A 9,736-nucleotide genomic window follows, 5' to 3' on the forward strand; every position below is an offset into this window, starting at 1 on the left:
CTCAACACAAGGCATCAGGAACCTGCTGCACGACACTGTTTTCATCCAGACTGAGTCGGACAGTCAGGTGAGAAAGGGGTGGCTTCATTTCCAGGTATATAACTAGGAGCCAAGTGACAATCCGACTCTGATTGCCACTCCACGGAAGATTCGGGCCATTATTTGTAGTTATACCTTGGCACCTTGGGCACATTTTGCTCATCATACCATGGGCATCATAATCACCGCACTTGCAAATTTCAGTATCACACCTATACTTGATTGACTCACATATCACGTTCATAAAACACAGCAATAAATGACAGTGAAACTGACAAGAAACATCTCATTGAAAAGTAGAAATGAAAATGGTCATTCAGTAAGTTCTAAAGCTACAGATCAGAAATGAGCAGTCAGCAAACCGTTACCAGTCATGGAAAAGAGAAGGACAACAAGTGAGATTGCATCAAGCATGTTTTGAAAAATCTTTCCAGTTTCTCTCTTGTTAACGCAGGAACAGCAAGATTCCGTGAGATAATGATCGGTTAATCTGTTTTAGTGATGTTGGTTGAGGGATAAGTTGTTGGCCAGGACACCAGTGAGAACTGCCCAGCTCTTTGTCGAAATGGTGCCATGGGATCTTTTATGTCCATCTGAAAGGGCAGATAGAGCTTCGCTCTAAAGTTGCATTTGAAAGACGGCACCTCTGACGGTGCAGCACTCCCTCAGTACTACACCAGAGCATCAATCTTGATTTTCTGCTCAAGCCTCTGGAGTGGGGACTTGAAGCCCCGACCTTCTGACTCAGCATGCGATCAACGGAGCCACATCTGACGACATAATAAGGACAGGGGCTGATGTGAACGCACTTTGAATGCAGAATCAGAAGTTGCAGCTTTGTGGAGCACCAGTCATCCCCAGGGCTGAGCTGGTTCAGGAGAGGGGGCTGCGGAGAGAAGGGGAGTGCTAGCCATTGCACATGTAGATGTCAATTGAGAACAAGATGCAGCTCAGCAGTAATGCCATTCCCAGTCGAATAGCCAGATGACACACAAGCTTGGATTTTAACACCCGGCTGGGAGTTGTGCAGGTGGGGTTGGGGGCGATGGCCAAACTGGATGATAAACCATCTGGCCCTGCGCACCATGAGCCCTGGGAAATTTTAACTCCTGCAACTCACCTGCATGTTCATAGCCCCCTGGCCAATCCAAGCAGAAAGCACGAACCCAGTCCCCAGTCATCAGGTAAGCAGATAAGGGGGTTGAGATAAGCAGGTTGTCATTGGAAAGCAGACTCTTTAAGGGTGCAGAGATTATTGAACCAGGCAGGAAGAGTGTTTGATGAGCAGAGATTTCTTGATGAAATCTGCTCTCGAAGAATTTTGACGAAAGTAGAGTGTCATGGACAATGAGAATCACCCCCTGTCTCAGTATTACTGCTGGTTGCGTTCAGGGAAAAGGCTACAATACCTCAGAAATCAGGACAAATCAGTTCCTGCCCCTCACTATAAGAACGTTTAACAGGAGTTTGATGTAAGGATGAGGATATGCACTCAGGGTGGGACTCACTGACATTACTTTAATGCATTGGAATAGATTTTAATACATATTTAATTCAAGTTAGACCTCTGTGATAGGACAATTTTCTTTTATTGTTATTATTCATTTATATTTTTTTAACGTATGAGCGATGTACCCAAAATGAATTCCAATATGGATAATAACGTGAAATTGAATTGAATTGAAATTGATGTGAGGGTGTGTGGGGGTGGGGGGCTGCTGGCAGGGGCAGTGGGTCGTGTTAGGGAGGACATTTTGGTTGGAGGAACGGGAGCAGGAGAGGCCCAAGGTTGCCTTAAGGAGCACCTGTGCTCCTCCTTGGCACTGGGGAACAAAAAGAAAAGTGAGTTTCAGCCACTTGTGCCTGCGATCAAAATTCAGTCAGACGTGAATGATGTCATTGGAGCCCTATTTGCACATTTAAAGCAAGACCTCTTCTCCTTCTAACAGGCTGTTCCAAGTACCGACCAAAAAAAGCCAGGTAAAATTACAACCAGCCTTGCACCTTTTAACTCCCTCTTCACCAGCACCATCCTCCATCCCCTCTCTGTTGCCCAACCTATTCCACAGCCCACATTATCCCTCTAACCATGATGCTGTGCATTTCTCTTGGAAGCAGCCGGGTCAAATTGCGGGGGCGGGGCAGGGCGTAATTTGCAGCCCCAGTTTTAACTGTCTGACCCCTACCGCAGTTTCTGCCAGGCAAGCAGGTTTAAAATTGGGCATACTCTGGCTACATTCAAATTTTTTATTGCAAGGGGGATGGAGTAGGGCAGTCTTCCTACAATTTTACAGGACATTGGTGAGACCACACCTGGAGTACTGTGTATGGCTTTAGTCAACTTACTTAAGAAACGATACACTTGCTTTGGAAGCAGTTCAGAGAAGGTTCACTCGGCTGATTCCTGGGATGAAGAAGTAGTCTTATGAGGAAAAGTTGAACAGGTTGGGCCGATATTCATTGGAATTTAGAAGAATGAGAGGTGATCTTACTGAAATATATCACATTCTGAGGGAGTTTGACACGGTGAATGCTGAGGGAATATTTCCCCTTGTGGGGGAGACTTGAACTAGGGGGCCATGGTTTCAATATAAGGGGTCTCCCATTTAAGACAGAGAGGAGAAGGAATTTCTTCTCTCAGAGGGTTGTTAGTCTGTGGAATTCTCTTCCACAGAGATCAGTGGAGAGGCTGGGTCATTGAATATATTCCAGGCTGAGTTAGACAGATTTTTGATTAACAAGGGGGTAAAGGATTATGGGGAACGCGCAGGAAAGTGGAGTTGAGGCCACAATCAGATCAGTCATGATCTTATCGATGGTGGAGCAGGCTCGAGGGGCCAAATGGCCTACTCCTGCTCTTGCTCCTGATTCATATGTTCGTATGGTGTTATGAACTGGCCGTTTAAGTGAGGTACTGAAGGGCTGGCAGCAAAGCCACACTCTGAGTTGCTGACTTCATCAGTTAGGGTTGAAATGAGGGAAAAAAAGATTTGTAAAGGGAAAGTGCGAGGTAATTTCAGGCCTTTTCATCACAGCCCTTCAACTTCCACAAAACTGGAAACATGAGAATTATGACATTGCACTGACTTAATTCTTCTGAATTTTGATTGGATTGGAAAGGAACAGAAATAAGGAAGATATGCTCCCACAGGTCTGTTGTATTTAACTAACATCTCACATGAAACCTGACCTCATATGCAATGAGATTCAGAATCACGAGTGAGTCATGAAGACTGTGTCACAAGTTAATGATACTGTACATTTAACGGAACCCTGGGGATATTTTATCAGTCCCATGAATAATCCATTTAGATAAGCTTTTGTTTTGAAATTTGCAGGCATTTATCTTTCTTTTTGGGGCTCGGGGAGGGAAGTGGAAAGATATCTGGCCATATCATGTGTCATGAAGAGATATTAATGTATATAATGTTATTGGAAATTATTTTAAATTGGAGTTGTAGTAGGGTCTGTGGGTGTGAGTGTGTGTATCTTAATTGGATTAAAGCCAGCTAGTCTGGGTGCTTTGATGTATAGTAGTTTTGAGATGTTAAACAGTAAGGTAAAGAGTACATTTGCATTTTGTTGAATAAACCATTCAAAGGCTGGGGGTAAAATCTTGCACCTAGCTAGGAGACACCAAGCAATATGTTTATATTACTAATAAAATTGGTATTATGAAAGGGGTTTTATTGTTAGAAGAGGTGGAGTTCAAAGGGCCTGGTGCTACAAAGAGAATTTGCATTCAAAGGGAAGGCTAGGTATATACAGAAAAGAGTTTTGTGTGTGGAAGTCAGAGGCATGTAAGATCTAAGCCGCCTGTAAGCCTAAAACTGTCTGCAAAGGAAACAAATTGAAAGGAATCTCATTTTAAATTTGTAAGATAAAATATGTTTTGTCTGGTGTCTGTTTAAAGTCTATGGGTTATTGTTGCCTTGGTGAAGATTTCAGGAGTGATTACTTTGAGAATTTGTTTAATAGTTATTATGGTAGTAATCTGTAGATGTGTATGTGTTTTATACCTTGTAAAATTAATAAATGCTTAATTTAATTTATATAAACAAACCTCTGGAGGCTTGGTGGGTTTTATTCCTGAATTCAGAGTTGCATCTCAAACATACCAATTGAAAATATAGGTTATGACAGTTGTTTAAAGTTTCCCTCTAGGATTTTAAATAACTCAGCCTTTACCAACTGCTGTGTCATAACACATGGAACAGTGTCCCACATTTTTATGATTCAGTTGGTATTGTCTGCTTGGTTTGACCTCATTTGAGCATCGATCTGAAATCACAGAGATTTACAGCACAGAAAGAGGCCATTTGGCTAATCGTGTCTGTGCTGACTCTTTGCTAGAGCAATCCCAAGCAGATCTCACTGCCCCACTCTCTCCACATAGCCCTGCACCAATCCTAAACCTGCTTTCTCCCTATTGTCCCATATCAATCCTAAACTAATCTCCCTTTTCCACTCTCTCCCCATATCCCTGTGTCAATCCAAAATGAATCCCAATGTCCTGCTCTCTCCCCATTGTCCTGCATTATTCCTGGTGTGCACCCGCCGGCCGAAATATCGCGCGAGTGCGCGATGACATTGGGGCGCTCACCCGACTTATCACGTCATTTTATGCTCGTTCAGGTCGGGCGCGCAATTGTTAAAAACCTGTTGCTTCTAAGGGGGATACTACCCTTAAAATTCCATTTGCCATTGTATGCTGGCAAATTGGCTTATATGCAGTTAGAGTCAGCCAAGCAAATGCTGTTAATTCCAATTAGACGTATGCACCCTGGAAAACCAATTGGCAAAAATGCCCCAACGCAGATAGACGTGTCAAACTGGCCATCAGCATGCTTGTGCATGCATGTTATGGAGCTTGCTGTCCATTGTTTGAATAAAGTGCCTGGTTTCTCAAAGGTGAGAATGCAATTCAAAAGGTTGAGGAGTACAAGAACCAGATGTTTTTAATACATTACTTCATCATGTTTTTGGTTTGTCCACAAGAGGCGTGCAGCTAAAAAGCAATTCCATAAATAAATATACATAATACAACTTGTATTTATGTAGAACCTTTAATGGAGTAAAATGTCCCACAGTGCTTCACAGGAGCGATTATCAAGCAGAATTTTGACACTGAGAGATATAAGGAGATATAAGGAGATATAAGGACAGGTGACGAACAGCTTGGCCAAAGACTTAGGCTTTACGGAGCATTTTAAAGGATGAGAGAGATGCAGAGAGGTTTAGGGAGGGAATTGCAGAGCTTAGGGTCCAGGCAGCCGAAGGCACGGCTGCCAATAGCGGAGTGAGGAAAATCGGAGATGCGCAAGAGGCCAGAATTGGAGGAGTGCAGAAATCTGAGAATTGCAGGGCTGGGTGAGGTTAGAGAGACAGGGAGGGGAGAGGCCATGGAGGGATTTGAAAACAAGGCTGAGAATTTTACTGTTGAGATGCCACCGGACCAGGAGTTGATGTAGCTTTGCGAGCAGAGGGGTGATAGGTGAATGGGACTTGGTGAAAGTCAGGATACAGGCAGCAGAGTTTTGGATGAGCTGACATTCATGGAAAGGGCTAGGGATTGAATGGCCACTCCCCTTCCAACAAGTATTTCTATGTAATATGTCTATATAGGCCTATTCTGAGATCTTGGATTAGGAGACTGTGCACAAAGTCTCGATTTCACCTCTTGATACAAGGAGCGGAAGGGGCATGTCAGAATGTGCAGAATGGTTCCCCCTATTAATGAAAGGTCATGTTGAACAGAGCAGAGAAACAAACAGAATCCAGAACCTCAGGGAGACAGTATAATGTTCTTGAAAAAGGACAGGAATGTGGGCCCAAGGCTGGGAAATAGGCAGGGCCTGAGCAGAGCAACTTCATTGTTTGGCCCTACAGCAGCAGTGAAATATGTCTCATATATCAACTGAAACCCTAGTCGACATCTTTATTCAATCTAGCAACGGTATAGTAACACTGAATTTTATCCCCAAACGACTGGAAATAACCAGTGTCCAAACAGAAATTCATCTGCTAAAGTGGCCACAAATAAAGATGGGGGGTTTTCTTTATCCAAGGCGACATGTGTTCGATGCATGTATTTTGTGGTCTCTTTCTGTGCACTTCTTACGCTCTGCGTATTTACCTTTGGTGTGGTGCTTCCAATGGTAGACAATGGCTCATCTACCAGTGGGACTTCAGATTGTGAAGAGGCAATGATGGAGGGATCAGCTGCTGCCAGGGCAAGGAACATCACAGCCACTGTGTTGTGCTCATGGCTGTACACCACATAGAGATGTCAGCTTGGCTCAGTGGTAGTGCTAAGGGTCAGACGGTCATGGAGTGAAGTCACATAACCTTGGCTGGTACATCAGTACCCTTCTTAGGGCACAGATGGTAGACTCATGGCTCCCACTGATGTGTTTGAGAGTAGCATATGTACATCCATAAGACTGGAGGCCTTCTCAGGTCACAGACCCCATGATAAACGATGCCTCCATATTGATTGGTCCCTGGGTCTTTCAGGTTTCCACTTCAGCCAACATCAGTCCAGCACATTATGGAGGTCAGAGACCGCTTATTCGTTGAACATCTTTCTGACAAAGGAAGAAGCTGGTGCGAGTCTGCCTTCAACATTGGTTTATTCACAAACCTCAGTATAACGTAAGTGCAGACTATAATTTTCCCTTCCACACAGCCTCCCCAACTGGTTCTTATATATGTGCCCTAACTTTTCCCCAATTAGTATCAACTGCTCTTACTCACAACTAGAGCATGCACTCAATTGTCACAGTATTTGCAACATTAACAGAGAAAAGACATGCTCACGTCTGAGATGAAGGCGTTCATCTTTGGAATGAATACCTCCATCCTGTTCCCACTCTTTTCTATCTGAGCATGCAAGGAACAAGAGGAGGCTATTCAGCCCATCGAGCCTGCTCCGCCATTCAATTAGATCATAGTTGATCGTCTACCTCAACGCCACTTTCCCGCACTGTCTCCGTACACCTCGATGTCATTAGTATCCAGAAATCTATCAACTTCTGTCTTGAACATACTCAACGATTGAGCTTCACAGCCCTCTGAGGTAGAGAATTCCAACAATTCACCACCCTTTGAGTGAAGAAATTCCTCCTAATCCCAGTCTTAAATGGCCTGCATCTTATTCTAAACTTATGTTCCCTGGTTTTACACTCACCGGCCAGGGGAAACATCTTATCTACATCCACCCTGTATGCCCTGTAAGAATTTTGTAGTTTCAATGAGGTCACTTCTCATTCTTCTGAATTCTAGGGAATACAGACCCAGTCTCCCCAATCTCTCCTCATAAAACAATCCCACCATCCCAGGGATTAATCTGGTGAACCTCTGTTGCTCTCCTTCTATGGCAAGTATATCCCTCCTTAGACAAGGAGACCAAAACTGTACACAATACTCCAGGTGCAGTTTCACCAAGGCTCTGTACAATTGCAGCAAGACATCTTTACTCCTGTACTCCTTGTGATGAAGGCCAACATGCCATTCACCTTCCTAATCGCTCGTTGCACCTGCATGCTAGCTTTTAGTGACTCATGAACAAGGACACCCAGGACATTTGGACACCAACACTTCCCAATCTCTAACCATTTAAGAAATACTTTGCCTTTCTGTTTTTTCTACCAAAGTGAATAACTTTACACTTATTCACATTATATTCCATCTGCCATATTCTAGCCCATTCACTTAGCCTGTCCAAGTCCTCTTGAAGCCTCCTTGCATCCTCCTCACAACTTATGTTGTGATAGTAACATTGTGCGGAGGGCACTGGTGTTCCACTGCCCTCAGTTTGAAGACCATGCTGACCCCAGTACCTACCAGCCCCTCTGGATTCTAAGTCGTTGAATATCTGTGCTCTGCAATGGGTTTTTCAAGCTACTATTGACTGGGGGTAGTGGGGGCGATATGACTTCTTCCATATACTGGGTTGTGGAGAAGTGGTTGGCTCTGTCCCCATGCTGGTATTTGGTACAATAGTCTTCAGCTACAAGCATTAGCTATGGCTTAGTAGGTACCATTTTTGCTTCGGAGTCAGAAAGCCGTGGGTTCAAGCCGGTAGCTGGGCAATATAGAGTGCAACACAAATTACACCGACAATCAAACACATGACCTTCTAGTCTTAGATGGCTTGGATGACCTTACTGAGGAAACTCAGCAAGATAATATAAAGCTACCTACAGAAGTAGTACATCATGTATTGCAAGCCCATTCAGTGCTGTTGCAGGTGACATAAAATGTGTTTTATTTCACATATCATCAGTAACCTCGATGTAATATTGATCTTAGAGGATGGCTGACATTAGACTCAGTAATGTGATATCTGATTTCAGGAGAGCTGTGATGTGTGTGTGCAGCATTTTGAGTGCTTAGTTCCATTGTTGAAGAGCAATTTATTGATAGCCATCACCATATTCAGAAAATCCTATGCACATTGTACTGAATATGCCCTTAACAGCTGATCACAGGCTAAGGGTTTTTGGAATAAATTAGACATGCCACAATGGCTTGGTGCAAATACATCCCCTATGTGGCAAAGAAAGACGGAACAATGAATTTGGGGTATATATTTGCCTTGAGAGGGGGTAGCACAAACTAAGAGGTGGCGGATCAGCAGCCTGTTTTACACTCTTCCTGATTTTCTTTCCTGATGGAGGCAGCTCACTTATGTCAGTCCTAATGAACTTAACATTGAGTTCAACAACTTCAGACAATGCACTCTCTCCTCCATCTTTACCCATTAAAAATTTTTTAAAATTTTATTTTATTTATATTTATTCATTTTTTTATCCTTTTCCCCTACACAGGGCCATCTGTCATTTGTTCCTGTTTTACTTTCACAGAGTGCTAACCCTTGTTCTGTTATTAATACGTTCTGCTATCTTAACTTTATGCCACTATCAGCACCTTTTTTAGTCTTTAACACTACCATTAACACTACCTTTGTCCTCTGTCCATGACAACTTTCTCAATCTCTCCTAAGCTTCCACCTATCCCTGACCTTCTATCTTGCCTCACCTGCTCCACCCCCTCTTAAACAGTATAAAATCCTTCACATTTCTATTTCTCTTTAGCTCTGAAGAAGAGTCATACAGACTCGAACGTTAACTCTGTTTCTCTCTCCACAGATGCTGCCAGACCTGCTGAGTTTTTTCAGCATTCTTTGTTTTTATTTCTAATTAATTATAGCTTGGCTGGACTGTCGGAGGAGAATTTAGACTGAGGCCCTGTCTGCTCTTTCAGGTGACTGGTGGGGGGAGACTGTGGTGCAGTGGTAATATCACTGGATGTGTAATCTAGAATCCTAGGTTAATACTCTGAGGGCAAGGGTTCAAATCCCACCATGACAGCTAGTGGAGCTTGAGTTCAATTAGAGAAGGAAATCTTCCATCCTTACCTTGTCTGGCCTACATGTGACTCCAGACCCACAGCAATGTGGTTGACTCTTAACTTCCCTCTGAAATGGCTAAGCAAGATACTCTGCTGAAGGGCAATTAGGGATGGGTAACAAATGCCAACCTTGCCAGTGACACTCACCTCCCACAAATAGAAGACATAAACAAGTGGAAAGTTGCTGATCATTGACCTCACTGAATAGCAGAGTTTAAGTGCCCATTTTGCAATTAACTCATACCCATTTTCATTATACACCAAAACATTTCACATCCAATGA

The sequence above is a fragment of the Cetorhinus maximus genome, chromosome X, assembly GCF_964194155.1.
Source record: "Cetorhinus maximus chromosome X, sCetMax3.hap1.1, whole genome shotgun sequence".
Classification (NCBI taxonomy): domain Eukaryota; kingdom Metazoa; phylum Chordata; class Chondrichthyes; order Lamniformes; family Cetorhinidae; genus Cetorhinus; species Cetorhinus maximus.